Source organism: Littorina saxatilis, linkage group LG5, assembly GCF_037325665.1.
Source record: "Littorina saxatilis isolate snail1 linkage group LG5, US_GU_Lsax_2.0, whole genome shotgun sequence".
NCBI lineage: Eukaryota > Metazoa > Mollusca > Gastropoda > Littorinimorpha > Littorinidae > Littorina > Littorina saxatilis.
In genome coordinates, this window is record NC_090249.1 from 36,888,549 (window position 1) to 36,913,700 (window position 25,152).

The 25,152-nt window shown below is 41.8% G+C and overlaps 1 protein-coding gene and 2 long non-coding RNA genes across 6 annotated transcripts in view; 2 read left to right on the forward strand and 1 right to left on the reverse strand.

The window, feature by feature from the left end:
- LOC138967020 (calpain-9-like) overlaps positions 1-25,152 on the forward strand; it is a 133,927-nt gene that overhangs the window by 59,972 nt on the left and 48,803 nt on the right. The gene's annotated exons all lie outside the window — the stretch shown is intronic.
- LOC138967018 (uncharacterized) overlaps positions 1-25,152 on the reverse strand; it is a 72,274-nt gene that overhangs the window by 34,683 nt on the left and 12,439 nt on the right. The window lies entirely within an intron of this gene.
- Positions 9,082-21,805, forward strand: LOC138967017 (uncharacterized). Its single transcript, XR_011455817.1, has 4 exons — positions 9,082-9,315; positions 11,090-11,226; positions 13,596-13,706; positions 17,687-21,805. It is a non-coding gene; the product is annotated as an uncharacterized lncRNA (long non-coding RNA).

Here is a 25,152-nt window from a genome sequence, read left to right on the forward strand (position 1 = left end):
ACCTTACATGGTTCAACCTTACATGGTCCAATCTTGCATGGACCAATCTTGCATGGTCCAACCTTGCATGGTCCAATCTTACATGGTCCAACCTTACATGGTCCAACCTTACATGGTCCAACCTTACATGGTCCAATCTTACATGGTCCAATCTTACATGGTCCAACCTTGCATGGTCCAACCTTGCATGGTCCAATCTTACATGGTCCAACCTTACATGGTCCAACCTTACATGGTCCAACCTTACATGGTCCAATCTTACATGGTCCAACCTTACATGGTCCAACCTTGCATGGTCCAATCTTACATGGTCCAATCTTACATGGTCCAACCTTACATGGTCCAATCTTGCATGGTCCAATCTTACATGGTCCAACCTTGCATGGTCCAACCTTGCATGGTCCAATCTTACATGGTCCAACCTTACATGGTCCAACCTTACATGGTCCAATCTTACATGGTCCAACCTTACATGGTCCAACCTTACATGGTCCAATCTTACATGGTCCAATCTTGCATGGACCAATCTTGCATGGTCCAACCTTGCATGGTCCAATCTTACATGGTCCAACCTTACATGGTCCAATCTTGCATGGTCCAATCTTACATGGTCCAACCTTGCATGGTCCAACCTTGCATGGTCCAATCTTACATGGTCCAACCTTACATGGTCCAACCTTACATGGTCCAATCTTACATGGTCCAACCTTACATGGTCCAACCTTACATGGTCCAATCTTACATGGTCCAATCTTGCATGGACCAATCTTGCATGGTCCAACCTTGCATGGTCCAATCTTACATGGTCCAACCTTACATGGTCCAACCTTACATGGTCCAACCTTACATGGTCCAATCTTACATGGTCCAATCTTACATGGTCCAACCTTGCATGGTCCAACCTTGCATGGTCCAATCTTACATGGTCCAACCTTACATGGTCCAACCTTACATGGTCCAACCTTACATGGTCCAATCTTACATGGTCCAACCTTACATGGTCCAACCTTGCATGGTCCAATCTTACATGGTCCAACCTTACATGGTCCAACCTTACATGGTCCAACCTTACATGGTCCAATCTTACATGGTCCAACCTTACATGGTCCAACCTTACATGGTCCAATCTTACATGGTCCAATCTTGCATGGTCCAATCTTACATGGTCCAACCTTGCATGGTCCAACCTTGCATGGTCCAATCTTACATGGTCCAACCTTACATGGTCCAACCTTACATGGTCCAACCTTACATGGTCCAACCTTACATGGTCCAACCTTGCATGGTCCAATCTTACATGGTCCAATCTTACATGGTCCAACCTTACATGGTCCAACCTTACATGGTCCAATCTTACATGGTCCAATCTTACATGGTCCAACCTTACATGGTCCAACCTTACATGGTCCAATCTTGCATGGTCCAATCTTGCATGGTCCAACCTTACATGGTCCAACCTTGCATGGTCCAACCTTACATGGTCCAACCTTACATGGTCCAATCTTACATGGTCCAACCTTACATGGTCCAACCTTACATGGTCCAATCTTACATGGTCCAACCTTACATGGTCCAACCTTACATGGTCCAATCTTACATGGTCCAATCTTGCATGGTCCAATCTTACATGGTCCAACCTTGCATGGTCCAACCTTGCATGGTCCAATCTTACATGGTCCAACCTTACATGGTCAAACCTTACATGGTCCAATCTTACATGGTCCAACCTTACATGGTCCAACCTTACATGGTCCAATCTTACATGGTCCAATCTTGCATGGTCCAATCTTGCATGGTCCAACCTTGCATGGTCCAATCTTACATGGTCCAACCTTACATGGTCCAACCTTACATGGTCCAATCTTACATGGTCCAACCTTACATGGTCCAACCTTGCATGGTCCAATCTTACATGGTCCAATAATATATATGGACCATGTAAGATTGGACCATGTAAGGTTGGACCATGTAAGATTGGACCATGTAAGGTTGGACCATGCACGATTGGACCATGTAAGGTTGGACCATGTAAGATTGGACCATGCAAGGTTGGACCATGTAAGGTTGGACCATGTAAGATTGGACCATGCAGGGTTGGACCATGCAAGGTTGGACCATGTAAGATTGGACCATGCAAGATTGGACCATGTAAGATTGGACCATGTAAGGTTGGACCATGCAAGGTTGGACCATGTAAGATTGGACCATGCAAGATTGGACCATGTAAGATTGGACCATGTAAGGTTGGACCATGTAAGGTTGGACCATGCAAGGTTGGACCATGTAAGATTGGACCATGCAAGATTGGACCATGCAAGATTGGACCATGTAAGATTGGACCATGTAAGGTTGGACCATGTAAGATTGGACCATGTAAGGTTGGACCATGTAAGGTTGGACCATGTAAGATTGGACCATGTAAGATTGGACCATGCAAGGTTGGACCATGTAAGGTTGGACCATGTAAGATTGGACCATGTAAGGTTGGACCATGTAAGGTTGGACCATGTAAGGTTGGACCATGTAAGATTGGACCATGTAAGATTGGACCATGCAAGGTTGGACCATGCAAGGTTGGACCATGTAAGATTGGACCATGCAAGATTGGACCATGTAAGATTGGACCATGTAAGGTTGGACCATGTAAGGTTGGACCATGTAAGATTGGACCATGCAAGGTTGGACCATGCAAGATTGGACCATGCAAGATTGGACCATGTAAGATTGGACCATGTAAGGTTGGACCATGTAAGGTTGGACCATGTAAGGTTGGACCATGTAAGGTTGGACCATGTAAGGTTGGACCATGCAAGGTTGGACCATGCAAGGTTGGACCATGTAAGATTGGACCATGCAATATTGGACCATGTAAGATTGGACCATGTAAGGTTGGACCATGTAAGATTGGACCATGTAAGATTGGACCATGTAAGGTTGGACCATGTAAGGTTGGACCATGTAAGATTGGACCATGTAAAGTTGGACCATGCAAGATTGGACCATGCAAGATTGGACCATGTAAGGTTGGACCATGTAAGGTTGGACCATGTAAGATTGGACCATGTAAGGTTGGACCATGTAATATTGGACCATGTAAGATTGGACCATGTAAGGTTGGACCATGTAAGATTGGACCATGTAAGGTTGGACCATGTAAGGTTGGACCATGTAAGATTGGACCATGTAAGATTGGACCATGCAAGATTGGACCATGTAAGATTGGACCATGTAAGGTTGGACCATGTAAGGTTGGACCATGTAAGATTGGACCATGTAAGATTGGACCATGCAAGGTTGGACCATGCAAGGTTGGACCATGTAAGATTGGACCATGCAAGATTGGACCATGTAAGATTGGACCATGTAAGGTTGAACCATGTAAGGTTGGACCATGTAAGATGGGACCATGTAAGATTGGACCATGTAAGGTTGGACCATGTAAGGTTGGACCATGTAAGATTGGACCATGTAAGATTGGACCATGCGTGACCCAACATGTTTTAAAATCGTCACCACGAGTTTTCGTCACACTCAACAATGGGACTTTAATTAGTGTACAGATGCTAGTTGTCTGATTGGTCAGTTTGAGAATCAACAGAGCTCTCGTGGATCCACGGAAACACGTGGAAAAAAACAACAAGAGAAAAAACGGCTTCGCGATGCGCTAAACAATGAATTGTTTACGGTATATAATATTTTATTTACGGTATATAATGTATTATTTACCAAATCATGAATTATATAGCGGAAACCTATTATATAGCTATATAAAGCATTATTTAGTGTAATAATACTATTTCAAGGCAAAAACAGTAAATAATAAATTATTTATCTAAATAATAAATTATTTATCTAAATAATAAATTATTTATCTAAATAATAAATTATTTATCTAAATAATATTTTATTTATCTAAATAATATTTTATTTAGATAAATAATATTTTATTTACATATAATATTTTATTTATCTAAATAATATTTTATTTAGATAAATAATATTTTATTTATCTAAATAATATTTTATTTATCTAAATAACACTTTATTTACATATAATATATTGTTTAGAGAAAACGCGTAATTATTTATAAATAATGAGTTATTTACAAACACAATCTCTTATTTATGCTAAACAATGCATTATTTAGTGCTCTGGGCTCTCTTTTTTCTGTATCTGTAAATAATGCATTGTTTAATTTAAACAATGCATTATTTAGCTAAATAATGCATGATATAGCTAAATAAAGCATTGTTTAGCTAAATAACGCGTTATTCAGCTAAATAATGTGTTATTTAGACATCAAGAGCTAAAAGGGACATTTGCACCATTCGGATTGCCATACTTGAGTAGATCCATTATAGTGAACAGATCTAACAAGAACCGTAAATGCTTATATGACTCACCTTCGCCACAAGTATTATTATGAGAAACAGGCTATTGACGACACGCAGGACCCCGTGACCCAGCAACATTAACAGACCCAAGGAGAAGGTTTGTTGGTGGACAATGACATTTTGGTTAAAAACACGTGGACAAAACACGTAGCTACCTCACTGCAACATGAATTGCTTCACAGGACTGATCAGCACGCAGAAGCCCTTTTCGAAGTAACCTAGCTGTAGATACTCACTTTGCAAAGTAAATTCTCGGTAAAACGTTCTCACACAAAAAAACACACACACACACACACACATACACTAATAAATGTTGATCCAGAATCACAAAGACAGACAGACACATTATTATTATTATTATATGAAGTCTTATATCGCGCGCGTATCTCCAGACTCGGACTCAAGGCGTATGCCGTGTGAGATGGAATTTTTTTTACACAATACATCACGCATTCACATCGACCAGCAGATTGCAGCCATTTCGGCGCATATCCTACTTTTCACGGCCTATTATTCCAAGTCACACACACATGCATACATACTCACGCACACACGAACACAAACACACACACATAAACACAGACACACGTGCACATGGACACAGTTGGATCCTGAATTTCAGACACAAACACACACGGACACACGCACACACACACGGACACACACACACACACACACACACACACACACACATACAGTCAATTCCGGTTAATCGGCCATCCGGATAATCGGCCAATTCCGGATAATCGGCCTATTTTCCCTGGGACCGAATCTTTTCTTCATATTATGTGTTAAAATGTTCGGTTAATCGGCCACCACGAAAACTTTGCACATCGGCTAAACGGCCACCTCACACTTTCACGTTTTTGTGAGTGGTTCCATGATCATTACTCACATGACAGCACAAAGGTCTGCCAGTGAGTTTACTGAGTTTACACACTGTGATCGAAACAACTGACAGTCAAACACTGACTTGCTTGTGCCGAAAGCCTCTTTGCACAAACCATGGCGACGAAAAGGAAAGATTACAGCGTCTTGGAAAAACTTGAATTCTTGGACAAAGTGAAAGGATATCCGCCTAACACATCAAAATTGCAGCTTGCAAATCAGTTAGGGGTCCCAAGAAAAACCCTTTGTCGATGGATTAACGACGAGGATCATCTCAGGAGTGAAGCTGTAGGTGGACGCTTGTCTGTCTCAAAGAAAAGGAAAAGAGGAGGAAAAGACGATGAAGTGGACGAGGCATTGGTTGATTGGTTCAATATGCCCTGAAAAATGCCTTCGGGGAAGAAGAACTGCATTGCCTGGACGTTGTCTGTGCTGCAGTGAGGAAACGTGCCAGTGCCAAACAGAAGCAGACGACACTGGACACATTTTTTGGAGACATGTAGAGCACGTATGCCAATGCACGAAACTTCCGCTTTCCGCTACCATAAGTAACTTCCAACATCCAATATTTTTGTTCTGAGGAACTTCCCGATGCGATGTTCGGATAATCGGCCACTTCGGATAATCGGCCATAATTCAGTCAGTCCCAAAAGTGGCCGATTAACCGGAGTCGACTGTATGTATATATACATACATACATACACACATACATACATACATACTTACACAAAAACGCCCATAGACATGCACATTCACTTTTAATCAGAATCACACAGACAGACACACAGACGAACAGACACACACATACACACACACACACACACACACATACACACACACACACACACACACACACACACACCTGTTGCTTCTGTGGCTGCAATATATGGCTTCCAAGCCAAGCGTGTGTCTTGGGTTACACCAAAAAAAAGGTGTCATTTCAACCTGCGGAACCGCTTCGTTCTTCACTTTCAGTGAGAACTTGTGTAACTGTTTTTATATGGTGCCGATCGATCGAATTACCTGATGTTTTTGTTACATCTCTTTGTTTGTGTGGCTAATGATCTGCAATGTTTTCATATGGTGCTGATCGATCGAATTACCCGATTTTTTTTGTTACATCTCGGTTTTGTGTGACTGATGATCTTACATTATTATATGGCGCTGAAGTACTGTATAATTTAGTAATATCTCGATGTCTTTTAGACTATGATCTGCACTGGGTTTTGTAGCACGGAATTACCTGATCTGTAGGTACATCTCATTGAATGTGTAATGTCTGTTTAACGATGGCTTTAATACACAAAGTCACCTGGTGTTCTTCTTTGATCGCGATGTGTTTGCAGAATTCATTTCGGTGCTACAATTTCCGTCTGTTCTGTTTCATCTTCATGCTTGTGTGTTTATTGATGGTATTATTATAATGCTGAATTAATTTCCCGACGATTTTTGACATTTAAAGTGTGACTGATGACTTGAAATGACTTTTATGGCGCTGAGTTGTTTAATTGGTTCTCATAACTAATGATCTGACTTAGGTTTCTTTTTGGCGCTAAATACCTGATGTTATATTCAAATGTTTCTTTGTTCTGTTATGCAATTGTATTTGTTACATTTCATTGATTAGACAATTTCTGTGTTGCTATGACAGTTTTTTTGGAAATTCTGTTGTTTGTGTCATTATTGCATTGCAGGGGATTTTGTCATGCTGTATACCTGACCTTAATTGCACCACAACAAGGATAACAGATATTGTGTGTGTGTGTTGGTGAATGTATGTGTGTGTGTGTGTGTGTGTGTGTGTGTGTGTGTGTGTGTGTGTGAGAGAGAGAGAGAGAGAGAGAGAGAGAGAGAGAGAGAGAGAGAGAGATTCACATAAAAACAAAAAGATACATACATACATACATACATACACACATACATACCTTCATACATGGATATATACACACTTACATACACATAATTTGCTATATAATCGCGGATATACAGGTTAAGGAAGAAACGCACACATTTTCAGTCAGGCAGATTAAAATATAACGCATAACTGCAAACTTGTGCTGTAGTTAGTGTTTTCTTGTTTGGAAGTAACATTATTACCATTCAATGTGTGGAAATATGCTAAAATGTGAGGTTACAAATGTTTATAAAGATTGACATTGCGGAACATTAATATATTTTATAGTTTTTATTTAAAATTTATTATTTTTGAAAATATTGATTTTTAAGCTTAAGTTGTAAAGTTTTGATTATACAGCATCAAAAGTATGACAGCTAGATTGTACACAAAGAGATCTTCAATTTGATATATCGTATGACATCTTTACCTGTAAAACCACTGAAGATTTGCTTGTTCGCGTTTCTTAAATTTCGTGTGATGACGTCAATATAGCCTAAAATTGCAATTGGCTATAAAACCCTTTTTATTGCATTTATTGGTTCAACTGTGATACATTTGTGGTTGCTGCAATCTGTTTTATAAAATAAAACCGAAAAGGTCATTTCTTTTTGCTTTTTTTAATTTGTCGCCCTGTACATAACTTCCCAATTGTGAAAAAATCGCATATTTGCCTGACTTTACAGTCCAATACCTCAAAATGTATAATTCTAACAGGCTTCAAACTTTGCACAGCAATTCTATAAGTACTTTTACATTTCAAACCTGAACTATAAGAACATTGCTTAATTTTGAAGCTGTTTACAGCACTCTAAAAATGGCCTTCTGTGGTCTGTTCACGCTTACTGTCAGTGGGCCTCCCTACCACTGCACGACTGACTCTTCATCCACCTTCAGCGATGAAGACACGGACGTGGACGGCGCCGTGGACAACCTAGAATGGTGCGGACAATGCGGAGGTGATCAGGACGATCACCACAGCTCGGACGGATGGCGCCAAGACGACTACGACTCGTTCGACACCGACGATCTGGGCTCCACGCTCTCTTCAAAATGGGACTGCGCAGACGCAGTGTGGGGAGGTTCAAACAGCGTCAGCAACTACGGCAGCTGTGATGACTGCCTCACGGGACTGCCCGACGAGGAGTACAAGCGGGAGATGGAGGAGGCGAAAGAGCGGTGGCAAACACTTCAAAGAACGAGAAGAAGGCTTAGGGAGGCAGCAGCGGTGGGCCGGGCAAGAAGCAGGAGGAGGAGGGCATGCCGAAGAAGAAGAAGAAGCTCCGCAACGTGGAACGCAGGGTGGAACGCAAGGACAGGACCAAGGGATTGAAGCGGGAGCAGAAGGCAGCCGCTCAAGCTGCAGCGGCGCTGCCTTCGAGCGGGCAATTGGGCTGATGATGCTGAGGATGCTGAGGATGCTGTCAAATAAATAGGATCAACAACTAAACACACGGGTGTTGTTTGGATGTGATGCGATGCGCGGCTGTTTGGTACATGGTGGGTTGTGGTTGATGGGTTGTGGTATATATATATAATGGTATATATATATATATATATATATATATATATATATATATATATATATACTTTTAAAATGTCTTGGATCTGGGGACATCTGTAAGTGTGAGAGCGTGGATCTGGGAACATTCTGTGGTTATGGGAACATTAGCATGTTCTCATATCCAAGGTAACCTCAAAATGTAATTTTCGTGTTCAGCTTGACCATTGAGGGGTTTTAACTCGTGTTCCCAAAAGCATTTGAGTTCTGACTTGGTTGTCCCCCTTCCCTTGCTACAGATCTCTGCATCGTCAAACAATCTCTTCTGAGCTTTTAGCATTCTTGTGCTTACGACACTAAAAACAAAAAAAAAATTATCTCTCTCTCTCTTTTTTTTTTTTAACATTGCTGTGTAAAATAAAACTGTAAAATAACTATTTTACAGGTTTATTTCACAAGTTTATCTTATATTTTCTGAACATTTGGAAATAATTGCTTTACCTCAGTGAAATATTTATTATTGTTTAGAGCGTAAGCGATAAGCGATCCGGGCCTTTTCAAGAAATCTGAACAATGAACATGGTCGCTGCATGGGATTTTTTTCCCTTTCGTACAATCAGGCACACCACTCGTACAGGTAAGCCTTAGATTTTATGTAGCGCACTTTATAAGAACAGTGTTATATCTATTTATTTGAGTTAGGCATTGAAGATTTGAGAGGGCTTCTTCGCATCGAAGGAGTCTCTTCTGAGTGGGAATTCCGCTGTGAATTGATAGTTCTGGTCAATGGCTGTCTAAGACTAATCGGCCCTCGAAGGCAATCACTGACGTGAAGTGCACCGGGAGTGACTATTGCAACGACTGTCGTGTCCAGCGTTGTGTTTGTCAATGAGGTTCTTGAAAGCATTTGTACTGGGAGCCCGTTTAATGTTAGTTGTTAGTTTGTTCCAGTCATTTGTAACTCTATAGCTGAAAGCAAATTTTCTTGTATTGTTATTAACTTATTATCATGTCTTTCTTTTTGTATTTTGTCAGTACTGTTACGTGTTACAACAATGTTAGTCTGCGGTGATTTAAAAAAGAAATCTTTGTTAGTGTCATCAATGTCGTTAAATATTATATACGCTTGTATTAGGTCCCCTCTCTTTCTTCTTGCCTTTAGTGTAGGCAAAGTCAAGTATCTTAGTCTCTCTTCATATGTGTAGTCTTTTATTTCGTAAATCAGTTTAGTAGCTCTTCTTTGGACTCTTGCGATTGATGTTGATTGGCGTACTAGTCTCGGAAACCAGGCAGGATTGCCGTATTCTAGATGAGGTCGTACTAGTGTACACTCCACTCTCTGTTCCAGGAGGCTGTTCTCTGAAAATCCACCAGTACCTAGGAATGGCAGTGACACTGTACTCTAGGACCAACACAGCTAGTGTTTCAAATGTTACCTTTTTGTTTCAGGAGTCCTTGAATATATTCTAGTCATTTTTTCCCATTTATTTTAAGTTCATATCATATTTGACAAATAGGTGGCGTGATCTAACCATGTTTACCTGGTTGATTCTGACGGTTGGCAGTTTAAGTTTCTGGCAATTGCCAAAGTTGAACGTTTATTGTCATTAAATGGCAAAATTAATTTGAAGTCACGTTATAACTTATTGTGGAAAATCAGCTCCCTCTCTCTCTCTTTCCCCTCCCACACTCACACACAAACACACACACATGCGTGTGTGCTGACACAAATTTGTGATTTACTTTAAAATTAACAAGGGTGCCGCGGTCAATTGTAGACGGTAAGACCTATTACTTTTTTAAAGCCAGGACATTTGGACCTATTGATTTCTTACGGTCAGGTCCAAATGACCTATTGTCCTCTAACGCTGGCAGCAACACTGATGTAGATGAAATATTCATGAGGACGTCCCTCTGCAATATTATCCCAGCTATCTAAATAGACTGGAAGAACAAAAAGTGATTGCATGGAGACCTGATCAGAAATAGAGGGTTATAACTGACATTTATCTGCAATTAAATTGCTTTAAACTGACGGTTGCCAAATTGGGTTGTGAGTGAAGCGTAGCTCTGGCTTGTCACTCACTTCCACTACACATAAATGCGCGCAAGGATTTAGTTCTTCAAACATTTCTGCTTTCTGTAGCTATGCAGGGTTTGTGGATGTGGAACGTGGGAATATTACAGTTTGGAAGGTGAGGATTCTGATAGACTCGATGCAAATTGTCCGAACTATAGCTATGGCGTGCCCCTTTAATAGCTCATAATGATTAGCCAAATATGGAAAGGCAAAACTAGATTCAAGTAGCTGAAAATTGAAACACGAATGGCGGCTTGATTGAAACTTTACGAAATGGAAATCCTGTGTTTTCCAACACATGAATGTACAAATCAGTGTTTTGGGTCTACAGAACACGACAAATCCCGTCCAAGTCCACTTCAACACAACTTCACAAGCCCATGTCTTCAGAACTTCGCAATTCCATGTGTATACGAGACCACGAAAGTCACACATTGGCTGGATTCATGTCCTGACGACATATCTGTGGTAAGTTTAAAGGCTGTCTCCATGGTAAAAAAAAATACTGAAATAACCATTTGTTTCTCTTTCTTCTTTCAATTTAATGACTTATGCGCTAGACTTACTTACTTACTGTTACTTACTGCCTTTCACGCCTGTTGGCGTGTAGGGCAGCGACAAAGGACCTCCACTTTTGTCTGTCTCTTGCAAGCCTTTCCAGGGTCGCCCAGGAGTGGTTGAGGTCCTTTGATTCCCCCTCCACTGTACGTCTCCAAGTCTGCTTGGGTCTTCCCCGCTTCCTCTTTCCTTCTGGGGTCCATCGAAGTGCCACCTTGGGAATGGAGTCGTTTTCCATTCGTAGTACATGGCCAATCCATCTCCATCTTCTCTGGGTTATGAGTGTCTCCATTTCTTCCATGTTGCATCGTTGGAGAAGGTCGTTGTTAGAGATCTTTCTGGGCCAGAATATTCTCTATGCGCTAGAGTTCGTATTCAATATGTTCCAGTGAAGATAATGACTCACTTTTCTAACCCGTATTCTCAAAAGCTCGGGAGAAAACGAAAGAAAATAATGTCCCTCTCTGGAAGTGACGTGTGGCTGGTGGCTTGATTCGGCCTTCCGCCATTTTGACAGAGATGGGAGAGTGAACCACAGCTTCGCGTAACAATCTGAACACGCATGCCGCATCAAATTGTCAATAGACAACCACTGATGTTGATAAAGTAAGAGATCTGTCTTACATAATTGAGTTTCGGCGCTGTTTGGTTGCAAAGAAATGTGCGCAGTCTATATCACAAGTAGGTTTGGAAAGTGCATTTTCCGATGATATCGACGCAGCTAAGTATCAGGATCAGGAATATTGCGTCGCGGAACCTTTCAGATTATGACGCAATGTTGGCAAGAGAGCGCCTCGCCTAGCCCTACTTAAAACGATTTAAAACCTATCATTTTGGAATTTGTTCTCTTCCATAAAAAGTCTGAAGTCCATTGCTACTAAATTAAATAGCCTCTGGACTTATTTGAAAAATACACCCTTTCCTAATAGTTTTCTTAGTGCTGGCAATCAATAGTACTAGTAATGAGAGGGATGCACGACTCGTACCCTTTGATGACAGTGAGGGGCGACATTTGTATTGTTGTAGGCTATAATACAAATGTCGCCCCTCACTGTCATTAGGGCTAAATGTCACTTTTGTTAACTCCTTCATGATACGAACCCACCTTACTGTCACGGGACGCAGGGGTGGCCACATTTTTGTCAATTCAGCTTTCCCCGGGTATGTAACATGTCATTTTTAACTTACCCGCACAAAAATCAGGTTACCCACAATCTGAATGCAAAAACTCGTCCCCACCCCTACACACAGTCATGGAGTTGCGCTCACGCACACTCCACTGTCGAAATCTAACCAAGGAAATTCGTCCTTCCATTCTGGCAAAAACCTTCTGACACGTTTTGATCTGTCGCAGTGTCGATTCTAGACCGCGCATTCCCGCAAATATGAAAGAAATCCCGCAAAAATAAAATTTGGATGCGCGCCTTTTCACGCAAAGAAATACCAATTCCCGCATTTTCAAACATCTTGTGCATGCGCGATATAATAAATATAATTTCGTCAAACAGCCTAGCGTTGCAGAGCGTAAGCGCTTGCAATCTTTTTGAGACAAGTGAGGCCCTGACAAGGATGTTTACATTTACCTATGTTTTCAAAAGTTACATTTTCCCTAAACATCCTTATCAGGGCCTCACTTGTCTCAAAAAGATTCACTTTTTCTCCCACAAGTCTTTGCTTCCCTTTGTGGTCACTTCCTGTTTTACATTCAAAATGGCCACCACGATAAGTGAAAGCGTGGATTTTTTCAAGAATGGAGACCCATGTGCAAATCAGCTTGACGACAAGTTGCCAAGTGAGGCAAAACATCCAAATAAATGGTCTTGGAAGTGGATGAAGGAGTTAGATTCTCAAAAAAGATAATGGAGTTTATGATTAAGAAGTTTCTGTTGTGCATGCAACGATGAAATTACATACACCTGACTTCACTCTTCAGGCAAGAAAGCCATCAGGAACCATACGTTGGTTCTCTCTCTCTCTCTCTCTCTCTCTCTCTCTCTCTCTCTCTCTCTCTCTATCTCTCTCTCTCTCTCTCTCTCTCTCTTTGAAGTCTCTCTCTCTCTCTTTGAAGTCTCTCTCTCTCTCTCTCTCTCTCTCTCTCTCTCTCTCTCTCTCTCTCTCTCTCTCTTTGAAGTCGTGGGGGCAATGACGGCCTCCGGGATGCCACAGATTCCATCCTCCCCCAGCCTAGAGACTGGGACTTTTTGTTCTTATTTACGATAGAGTGACATAAATCAATAATTAGCAAAGATTCTATAATTTTAAACTAATCTTTGTTTCAGTTGGTCATGGTGATTTGGGCAATGACAACACCGGCATCGTGGGTGATTTGGGCAGCGATGACCCCTCCGTCAAGGATTGCGACGTGACGAGCACACATGCAGAACCGCTTGGTATGTTTATACCGCCACCATCATAAGTGACGGTTTCTGAGACTTCCACTACTCGTGCAGAACTTCTGATTGGAGAAACTCGAGGTCAAAGCTTGTTCCCAAATGTTCTTATTATTATTTCACATTGCTCAACATCCAGTTAGCAACACAGGCTAGATGTTAAGCAACGTGAAATAATAATAACACATTTTGGGACAAACTTTGACCTGTAGTTTCTCCAATCAGAAGCTTCTGCACGAGTAATGGAAGTCGCAGAAACCGCCACAATATTATTTAAATTTTATTTATATATAGATGCTACATGTCGGGTTCATCTACGGGGCTAGTGACAGACCGCCAATGATGTTTTTTGTTGTTTTTTAGTTGGCAGCATGGGGATATCTTGAGAAGGCTCTCCGTAGTCGGCTAGACGTTAAGCAATGCTAATAATAATAATAATAGCACTTGAGCAAAGAGCTAAAACATTTCGAGGTACGGTAGAGTGTTTGACATAAATAATAATAATAATACGAATATTTATAACGCGCACATATCTCCCCAACAGGCGACTCAAGGCGCACATACACTCATTCACACACACGGAGACTTAAAGTCACCAACACACACACACACCAGCAACCATTAAAATATGTACAGTTATTCAAGGTGGGATGGACAATGATAATGGACAACAGGAGGGGGGGAACATGTACACAGGGAGATAGTGATCAAGGGGGAGGTCGAAGAGAAGGTAGAGCAGTATAGGTATTTGGGGGTGATTATAGACAATAAGTTGACATGGAAACCAAACTCTGATGCCCTTGTGAAGAAACTCCACTCTCGCCTGTACTTTTTGAGAAAACTCAGGTCTTTTAACATCTGCAGACAAGAAATCCTTCAGATGTTTTACACTTCAACGTGCAATAGTGTGTTGTACTTTGGCTCCGTGTGTTGGGGTGGCAACATCAACAAGCAAGACAGGGATAGATTAGATAAATTCATCAGGAAAGCAAGTGGGGTGGTTGGGAGGAAGCAGGACAATTTCACATCAACACATGAACGACGACTGACTGACAAGGTACAGAAGATTTTGGCTGACGACTCGCACCCACTCAGACCGGAATTTGACAGTAGACGGACAGACAGGAGCAACAAATTCAGACAACCAACCGCAAGATCCACACGCTACAGAAATTCGTTCATTCCATCTGCAATTCACATCTTCAATTCTCAGGTGGGGCGGTAGATGCTGGTGTTGTCGCTCTGATGCACGGGGTCAGTGTTCTGTATTGTTTCAGTATTGTTGATTTTGTTTTGCATGATTATATACTCTTATTCTACTCTCTTAGACAATATGTGATAACCGGCAAGGTGCTGACTTTCTTTTGTGCATTGTTGATGGTGAATGCATGTTAATTTATTTTTAATATACTTTCTTATGTGATAACCAATGTGCTATATTTTCTCAGGACAATGAACAAATGTTTATTTTGAATGTTTTATGTATGTTATTATTACGGACACAAACGCTCAGCAATGTAATTTCTCTTTTAGAGATTAATAAAGTTATTGTATTGTATTGTATTGTATTGGGGTGGGCAGTGTAGAATGCATGGATTATGTGGAAAAAAGGAATGTCTTGAGTGCAGATTTGAATGATTCGAGGGACTGTTGTTGACGGAGGGGGAGAGGTAGTGTGTTCCATTGGCTAGGTGCTTGGAAAGAAAATGAGCGTTGACCTGCTGTTTTGAGTTTGGTGTGGGGGATGTTGAGCTTGAGGGAGCCGGCAGATGATCTGAGTGCTCGTGAAGGGACATAGAGAGAGAGAGAGTCGGAGAGATAGGCAGGGGCGAGACCATGGAGGCTTTTGTATGTGATACGAGCAGGAACGGGCAACCAGTGGAGCTGATTTAGGAGGGGGGTGATATGATCTCCCTTTTTCTTTCGTAAGGCAAGACGGGCAGAGCTATTTTAAATGCGTTGGAGACGAGAGATAGAAGAAGAGGGAAGACCCGCCAAGAGAGAGTTACAATAGTCAAGACGTGAGAGAATGGTGGACGTGACCAGTTTGGCGGTAGCATCTGTGGTGAGGTACTTGCGGATAGTGGCGATGCGGCGGAGTTGGAAGTAGCAGGTGCGAGAGACAGAAGAGATGTGTTGTTTCATGGAAAGGGTGTTGTCTAGAGTGACTCCGAGGTTTTTGACAGCAGAAGACAGAGGGACAGAAGAGTCAGAGAGTTGATGAGAGTCGGAAGTGGCTTTGGAGAGTTTGGATGTAGTGCCTATTAGGATAGCTTCAGTTTTGTTGCTATTGAGCTGAAGTTTGATTTCTGTCATCCAATTCTGCACGTCAGTGATAGTGTCAGAGATAGAGGAAAGAAGAGATTCAGACTGGTCAGGGGAAGAGCTGTTGTGAAGTTGAGAGTCGTCGGCAAAAGAGTGGTGGAGAACGTTGTGTCGGTCAAGGATGTGGTCAAGAGGTTGAGTGTAGAGAGTAATTAGTACAGGCCCAAGGACTGAGCCCTGAGGGACTCCGCACTCAAGCCTGATGGGGTCAGAGTTCAGTTTGTCAATCGAAACAGTCTGGTAGCGGTCGGTGAAATAAGAAGAGAACCAAGAAAGAGCTGTGCTATGGATACCAAAGGTGTGCTGAAGGCGTTGAAGGAGGATGTTGTGGTCGACTGTGTCAAAGGCCGCTGATAGATCAAGTAGAGCGACGGCAGAGATTTCAGCTTGGTCAGTGGCAAGGAGGAGATCAGTAGTGATTTTGAGAAGGGCAGTTTCGGTGGAGTGGTGAGGACGATAGGCAGATTGAAGCGGAGAGAGAAGATTGTTGCAAAGAAGGTGAGAGTTGAGTTGTTTTAGGACGACTCTTTCAAGGAGTTTGGAGATGAAGGAAAGGTTTGAGACAGGGCGGTAGTTGCTGAGAGTGTTTGGGTCGAGCGATGGTTTCTTCAGTAGATGTTTGACAATAGCAGTCTTAAAGGAGTTGGGGACAGTGCCTGTTTGCAGAGAAGTGTTGATGATTTTGAGAATAGAAGGGAGGAGTTCAGGAAGACAGTCAGAGTAGAGTTGTGTGGGAAGAGGGTCAAGGTCACAGGTTTTCAAGGTCATTTCTTTGAGGACTTTCTCCAGGTCAGTGAGAGTGAGAGGCTGAAAGTGTGTGAAGGGAGTGCCTGTAAATGCAGGAGGAGTTTCAGAGTTTTGGTGTGGGATTTTGTCTAGTTTGTCACGGATGGTTTGGATCTTGTTATGGAAGTAATCAGAGAAAGCTTGCGACAGTTTGGAGGGGTCGATGTTGTTGGGCAAGGGAGAAGCAGAAGAGCAGCCAAGAAGGTCATTCACTGTGGAGAAGAGTGTTTTGGCAGAGGTTGTTTCACAGATTTTGGTGCTGTAGTGCGATTGTTTGGCGTCTGCGATGAGTGTCTGAGCATGTTCCATTTGCTTGTTGTAAATCTGTCTGTCAACTACCAGCTTTGAGGTTCGCAACTTCCTCTCTGCTCGGCGACGCAACTGTTTTGTATACTTAACTTCAGCTGTGATCGAGGGTGCAGAAGGCCAATCTACGATGAGTTTGGTTTTTGCGGGTGCATGTTCGTCAAGAAGTGTGCTGAGAGTGGAGTCGTAATGACGTACAGGGTCTGAGGATACCGGAGGATCAAGCAGTCGGCGGGCTGCTTCTGCGCGAAATGTGTCAGTGTTAACTTCTTTGAGGTTACGGCGGACTACGCGCTTTTTCTGTTTGGATGGTTTGGCCATCTTAAGAGAGAACAAAACTGCAGAATGATCGGATCTGAGGTAGTCATTCAGCAGGATGTCGTACACCAGGTCAGTGGACTCGTGGGTGACAATCCAGTCAATGATGTGTGTTTTGCGTGTGGGAGCGTCTACATGCTGTTTGAGGTCGTGACAGTCAAGAAGGTCCATCGTCTGTCTTGTGTCGGTGTTATAAATCAACAATAAGCAAAGATTCTATAATTTTAAACTAATCTTTGTTTCAGTGGGTCATGGTGATTTGGGCAATGACAACACCGGCATCGTGGGTGATTTGGGCAATGACGACACTGGCATCGTGGGTGATTTGGGCAATGAAGACACTGGCATCGTGGGTGATTTGGGCAATGACGACACTGGCATCGTGGGTGATTTGGGCAATGACGACACCGGCATCGTGGGTGATTTGGGCAATTCGTAGCTGATTTGGGCAATGACGACACCGGCATCGTGGCTGATTTGGGCAATGACGACACCGGCATCGTGGGTGATTTGGGCAATGACAACACCGGCATCGTGGGTGATTTGGGGAGCGATGACTCCTCCGTCAAGGATTGCGACTACACATGTCGCACACATGCAGAACCGCTTGGTATGTTTATACCGCCACCATCATATGTGACGGTTTCTGCGACTTCCATTACTCGTGCAGAATCTTCTGATTGGAGAAATTCGAGTTCAAAGTTTGTTTAAAAAAAATGTTATTTTACATTGCTCAACGTCAAGTTAGCAACATTTTGGTACATACTTTGACCTCTAGTTTCTCCAATCAGACGCTTCTGCGCGAGTAATGGAAGTCGCAGAAACCGCCACAATATTATTTCAATTTTATTTATATATAGATGCTACATGTCGGGTTCTAGTGGACATACTCTTATAATATCTAAATACTTTTGCTACTACTAATAACATGCATTGTTTATTACCTAATTAAAGGCTCCCGCAGTGGGGCACTGCGGTTAAGAAATTAAAGGCCCCTCCTGTTTTTGGAACCGCAGGAGCTTTCTAGTTTGCTGTTAGGTAGATTTTTGGTTCCTCTTTCCTGTCATGCTCTCTTTTTCTTCATGAATTCTTTTCTTTTTTTCTGCCTTCTTGCTCATTCACCTGTATTTTTTCCAAAAATCTCTTCTCTTGCCGCTTGTCTCGCGATTCATGTATAGTTTAATCTGTTAGTGTTCTGATGTAAGTCCAGCAGTAGATAGGTTAAGCCTATTTTAACATACTGGAAACTGGTAATCTTCCAGTAGGTATTAATTTAGTTTTACTAAAGCCTGCTGGGACACAAGTAATAGGTTAGTGCATTTGTAAACAGGAATCGCTTGACAAGTGGCCCCCTTCATCCCCCCCTTCCTCGTCCTGATATGGCTCTGCGTAGTCGGCTGGACGTTAAGCAAAAAATAAACAAACAAAAAAAAATAATTAAAGGCAGAGGTCGACAAAGCTCATGAAGACAAGCGTAAATTCAAGCTGGTCTCATGCTGAAATACAAACTTTAATAAATGGTTTTGGGCATCTCCTTCAAAAAGGCATGTATCCGTCAGATAAGATAATTCAAGCCGCAATTAACCAAAATACTTGTCTCAACAATAGAACATGTATGAATGTGCGAGCAAAGCTTCAGCACTAAATGAAGACACGGTTTTAAGATGGACTAGCTGAAGTTGTGGGCAAAGACAGCATGTTGTTGCTTTTTGGCGAAAGCTTACTGAAGAAATATGGACCAGCTAGAAAAAATGACATAGCACAGAGATTGAGACAACTTGCTGGTCTGTTGGTGCAATATGTAGAGCAAACCTATTCATTACATCTTACCATATAACAGTGGCACAGGCACGGTTGGCCTAGTGGTAAGGCGTCCGCCCCGTGATCGGGAGGTCGTGGGTTCGAACCCCGGCCAGGTCATACCTAAGACTTTAAAATTGGCAATCTAGTGGCTGCTCCGCCTGGCGTCAGGCATTATGGGGTTAGTGCTAGGACTGGTTGGTCCGGTGTCAGAAGAATGTGACTGGGTGAGACATGAAGCCTGTGCTGCGACTTCTGTCTTGTGTGCTGCGACTTCTGTCTTGTGTGTGGCGCACGTTATATGTCAAACCAGCACCGCCCTGATATGGCCCTTCGTGGTCGGCTGGGTGTTAAGCAAAAAAAAACCACAATATAACAGGGGCTCATTTTGAAATTGAGGTTGTCAAGAGGAATGTAATCGGACATTTTTCAAACTAATCGCACCATCGATGCAAACTGCATGCACTCGCACAAATAAATGAAATCTACACACAGCAACACCGACAGCTTTAAATGATTTTAATGTCATTAAAACGGTTTAAACCCAAATAAAATTGAATGAAATCTCACAGATAAATTTACAATGACTATCTGTCTTGCTTGAAGAAAAGAAAAAAACGAAAAGGGAGTGGAACACGGCAACACACATTCTGAGTCACTCCAGGAGCTTCAACAGAGACACAGGTGACGATCGCGGAATGTTGATGTTGAGAACGTCTGACGCATGCAGTATGCGTGCGGTAGCTATTTTCCGCGAAACCCTGCGGAACCCCGGGGGTACCCCGCGAAACCCCGCTTCGGCTTCCGTAATAAGAAAACATTTTGTACCGGTGTCTTAGAGTTTAATAGCTGACAAGGAAATTGAGTAACAAAATAGCGATAAGTCCGACCCCGAAATGAGACCCTGATGTAATACTATTATTTGCTGGGCTATACAAGTTATGTAGGTATGCATGCATGACCCTGGGTCTTGCTGTATGACTGGGAATTGCAGATATGTTCTTCAAAAGATTATGCCGTGTCTGAAGCATCAATATAAACGCTTATAGCTCACAGCTGAAAAGAACACTTCCTTACTAGTACGAAACCAAATGACAAACTATCAATTTGAATACAACACAGCTTCATAAGAACTGCTCAAACAAGGACCAATAAAAGAGAAAACTGAAGACCGTGGCCTAAATCTTACAAGTTTGAAGTTAAAACAAGTTTTGCAAACAATACATGTGAAAGAATGTTGTTATGCCTGAATATTAAAAAAAATTAGTTAGTGTTCCCAGAAACTTGAAATTTGGCATTGTTGTTTATATGTCGACCTAGTACCCAAATATATATAGACATTCTGGAAAACGTTATTTGTTTAGGAATATGGGGAACGTGGATATGGGGACCTTATTAATATTATGTTTTCACATATATATTTAAATCCTAAACAAATAACGTTTTCCAGAATGTATATATATTTGGGTACTAGGTCGACATATAAACCACAGTGCGAAATTTCAACTTTCTGGATGTTCTATGTACCATTGTTAAATATCTAGTTATAAGTTCTTTTTTAGTTATACTTTTAAAACGACAAGACATGAACATGTATGTCCTTTTTTTTAATTTTTTTTTTTATTGTTGTTATGTTTGTTTGTTTGTGTGTGTGTTGATCGATTTAATTTTTTTTTAAAGTTAGTGTTCCCAGAAACTTGTATTATATATATAATAAAAGTTTCTGGGAACACTAACTAATTTTTTTAATATTCAGGCATAACAACATTCTGTCACATGTATTGCTTGCAAAACTTGTTTTAACTTCAAACTTGTAAGATTAAGGCCACGGTCTTCAGTTTTCTCTTTTATTGGTCCTTGTTTGAGCAGTTCTTATGAAGCTAACTCTGACACCAGCCGGTTATTTGGGAACTCGTTTTCAACTGCTTGCAGAAAGTTGAAATTTGTCATTGTGGTTTATATGTCGACTTAGTACCCAAATATAAAAAGACATTCTGGAAAATGTTATTTGTAGGATTTAAATATATATATATATGAAAACATAATAAGGTCCCCATATCCACGTTCCCAAAAAGCTTGTCTGAATATAATAATATATATAATAAATGTTTCTGGGAACACTAACTTTTTTTTTAATATTCAGGCATAACAACATTCTTTCACATGTTTTGTTTGCAAAACTTGTTTTAACTTCAAACCTGTAAGATTAAGGCCACGGTCTTCAGTTTTCTCTTTTATTGGTCCTTGTTTGAGCAGTTCTTATGAAGCTGTTTTGTATTCAAATTGATAGTTTGTCATTTGGTTTCGTACTAGTAAGGAAGTGTTCTTTTCAGCTGTGAGCTATAAGCGTTTATATTGATGCTTCAGACACGGCATAATCTTTTGAAGAACATATCTGCAATTCCCAGTCATACAGCAAGACAAAAATTGGCTCTTTGCAGTCTGCTGGGCTATACGCGATATGTTATGTATGTATGCATGGCCCTGGGTCTTGCTGTACGACCCTGGGTCTTGCTGTACGACCCTGGGTCTTGCTGTACGACCCCGGGTCTTGCTGTACGGCCCTGGGTCTTGCTGTATGACCCTGGGTCTTGCTGTACGGCCCTGGGTCTTGCTGTACGACCCTGGGTCTTGCTGTACGGCCCTGGGTCTTGCTGTACGGCCCTGGGTCTTGCTGTACGACCCTGGGTCTTGCTGTACGACCCTGGATCTTGCTGTACGACCCTGGGTCTTGCTGTATGACCATGGGTTTTCATGTCACGTACGACATACAAATCACGATGTTCAAAGTTTTGACGAATTGAGTGTGACTACGATTCGTAAAACTTGAAATAGGAAGGTGTTATTGCTGTGTTTGATTGGTCGATCTTTGTTTAATGACAAAACAATTGATAATGCCAAGATTTTTAATGTGTACATAGTTCCTTTTCAGCTTGTGATTTATAACTCATTGTGACAAGTTAAAGTTTGTGTAAGCCCTTAATAGACTCTTTGCAGTCCGCTGGGCTATACGCATTATGTATGTATGCATGACTCTGGGGATTGCTGTATGACCCTGGATCTTGCTGTATGACCCTCAATCTTGCTGTATGACCCTCGGTCTTGCTGTATGACCCTCGGTCTTGATCAACAATGATCTGCATTTTTACTCAATATTTTCCATGAAGTACTGGGATCCTTGTATTTCTATCTACTCTGCTTTAATCTTGCTAAGACAATTATGTTGAGACGTCATAAATCAGTACTGGTATATTCTCGGAATTGCGGTCTGGTACCCTGTGATATCGGTTTGAAAACTAGGGAAGGAGGCGATGTGAAGTGCCTTTAGTCGCTGCTGTCACAGTGGGGAGATTGCTAATCGGAGAAATGATTGCATGCAGAAAACGTGGTGATTATGATCCCACGTGACATTTTTACCGCCTTTCATTGTGTAAAAATAGCTTAAACGACAAAACAATTAATAATGCCAAGATTTTTAATGTGTACATAGTTCCTTTTCAACTTGTGATTTATAACTTGTTGTGACAAGTTAAAGTTTGTGTGGGCCCTTAATAGGCTCTTTGCGGTCTGCTGTAGGACCCTGTGTCTTGCTGTATGACCCTGTGTCTTGCTGTAGGACCCTGTGTCTTTCTGTAGGACCCTGTGTCTTGCTGTATGACCCTGTGTCTTGCTGTATGACCCTGTGTCTTGCTGTATGACACTGTGTCTTGCTGTATGACCCTGTGTTTTGCTGTAGGACCCTGTGTCTTGCTGTAGGACCCTGTGTCTTGCTGTATGACCCTGGGTCTTGCTGTACGACCCTGTGTCTTGCTGTATGACCCTGTGTCTTGCTGTATGACACTGTGTCTTGCTGTATGACCCTGTGTTTTGCTGTAGGACCCTGTGTCTTGCTGTAGGACCCTGTGTCTTGCTGTAGGACCCTGTGTCTTGCTGTACGACCCTGTGTCTTGCTGTAGGACCCTGGGTCTTGCTGTAGGACCCTGTGTCTTGCTGTATGACCCTGGGTCTTGCTGTATGACCCTGGGTCTTGCTGTACGACCCTGGGTCTTGCTGTACGACCCTGGGTCTTGCTGTACGACCCTGGATCTTGCTGTATGACCCTCGGTCTTGCTGTACGACCCTGTGTCTTGCTGTATGACCCTGGGTCTTGCTGTACGACCCTGGGTCTTGCTGTACGACCCTGGGTCTTGCTGTACGACCCTGGGTTTTGCTGTATGATCCTGGGTCTTGCTGTATGACCCTGGGTCTTGCTGTATGATCCTGGGTCTTGCTGTATGACCCTGGATCTTGCTGTATGACCCTGGATCTTGCTTATGACCTTCGGTCTTGCTGTATGACCCTCGGTCTTGCTGTATGACCCTAGGTCTTGATGAACAAGGATCTGCATTTTTACTTAATATTTTCCACGAAGTACTGGGATCCTTGTATTTCTATCTACTCTGCTTTAATCTTGCTAAGACAATTATGTTGAGACGTCATAAATCAGTACTGGTATATTCTCGGAATTGCGGTCTGGTACCCTGTGATGTTGGTTTGAAAACTAGGGAAGGAGGCGATGTGAAGTGCCTTTAGTCGCTGGTGTCACAGTGGGAAGATTGCTAATCGGAGAAATGATTGCATGCAGAAAACGTGGTGATTATGATCCCACGTGACATTTTTACCGCCTTTTGCTGTGTAAAAAATAGCTTAAATGACATGTCTTAAAGCTCTGCTTAAACTCGTAGTAAACCTCGGTGTTTACGCAGGTTCCTAGCTAATCGTGTATAAACTTGTCTTGCAAAGAAGCAGAGTAGATAGAGATACAAGGATCACAGTTCTTCGTGGACATTATTTTATCCTCTTTTCTTTTTAAAACCTGGTTTTTACAAACAGGGGAAAGTACCTCATCGTTTCCAGAGCCTCACAATTATATGTCCTTGTAAACATGGTTTATCAGAAGGACTGGTGACATACCTTCATTGGTAATTTTTAGGTTTTTTTAGTTGGCAGCGTGGGGCGTTTTGAGACGGCTCGGTGTAGTCAGCTGGACGTTAAGCAATGTTTAATAATATATAATATGTTGCAAATCGTCACGCTAATGGGATAATTGCCTAACTCACTTTTGCAAGTTTTGAGAAAAAGCGATTTGTTCAGCAGCCTCTGCATTGAAGTTTGGGTTCTGTACTTCAGTAGAATGAACTTTAATCCAAATTTCTATTGATCTTGTTTACCATGGGATGCACATGCATAGACAGAAAAGCATGGGTATGCTGTTAAGATAACTGACTTATGAGTTAGGCAATTTTGCTGACATGGCATCAGCAACCGTTTCTCTTTGCAATTTCTTTTCGGAATTTTTACAGATGATTGACACAATTGTTGGCGTTATTATGGAACCGTTGTCTCAAAACTATCTAACTCTGAGTTAGGCAATTATCCTATTAGCGTAATGAAATGTATCATCAGATTTGATTTTGATTATTTTTTTTCCATTGAAATGCTTTTTTGATTTTGAATTTTGTTCCCAGGGTCCGCCCTGGGAGGTGGGGGGGGGGATCTCTTATTTTGGGTTCTTAGTCACCTCATGCGCCACAATGGGATAAGAACATATATTTAGGTGAGCCTTTATTGTCATTTTTAGTCACCCACCCAAAGGAAAGGGGGGTGACTGTTACTTTTGTCAGCGTCCCTGCCTGTGTCTATCCGTCTACACATACGGTTGGGTGATTTTAGGACCCGTGGTCCTTTTCTTGTTTATTTCTTTTTTTCTGCCTCCCCATTGTTCAGTCACCTGTTTCACTTTTACCATGGACTTTGATTCATGGTGTTTAAGAAATAACGATTTTCGATGTCAAAATAAAAGCTGAGTTGTGATTAATGTTTATTTCAGGTAAGAATTAACTTGGTGCGTAATTACACAACACGAAAAAAG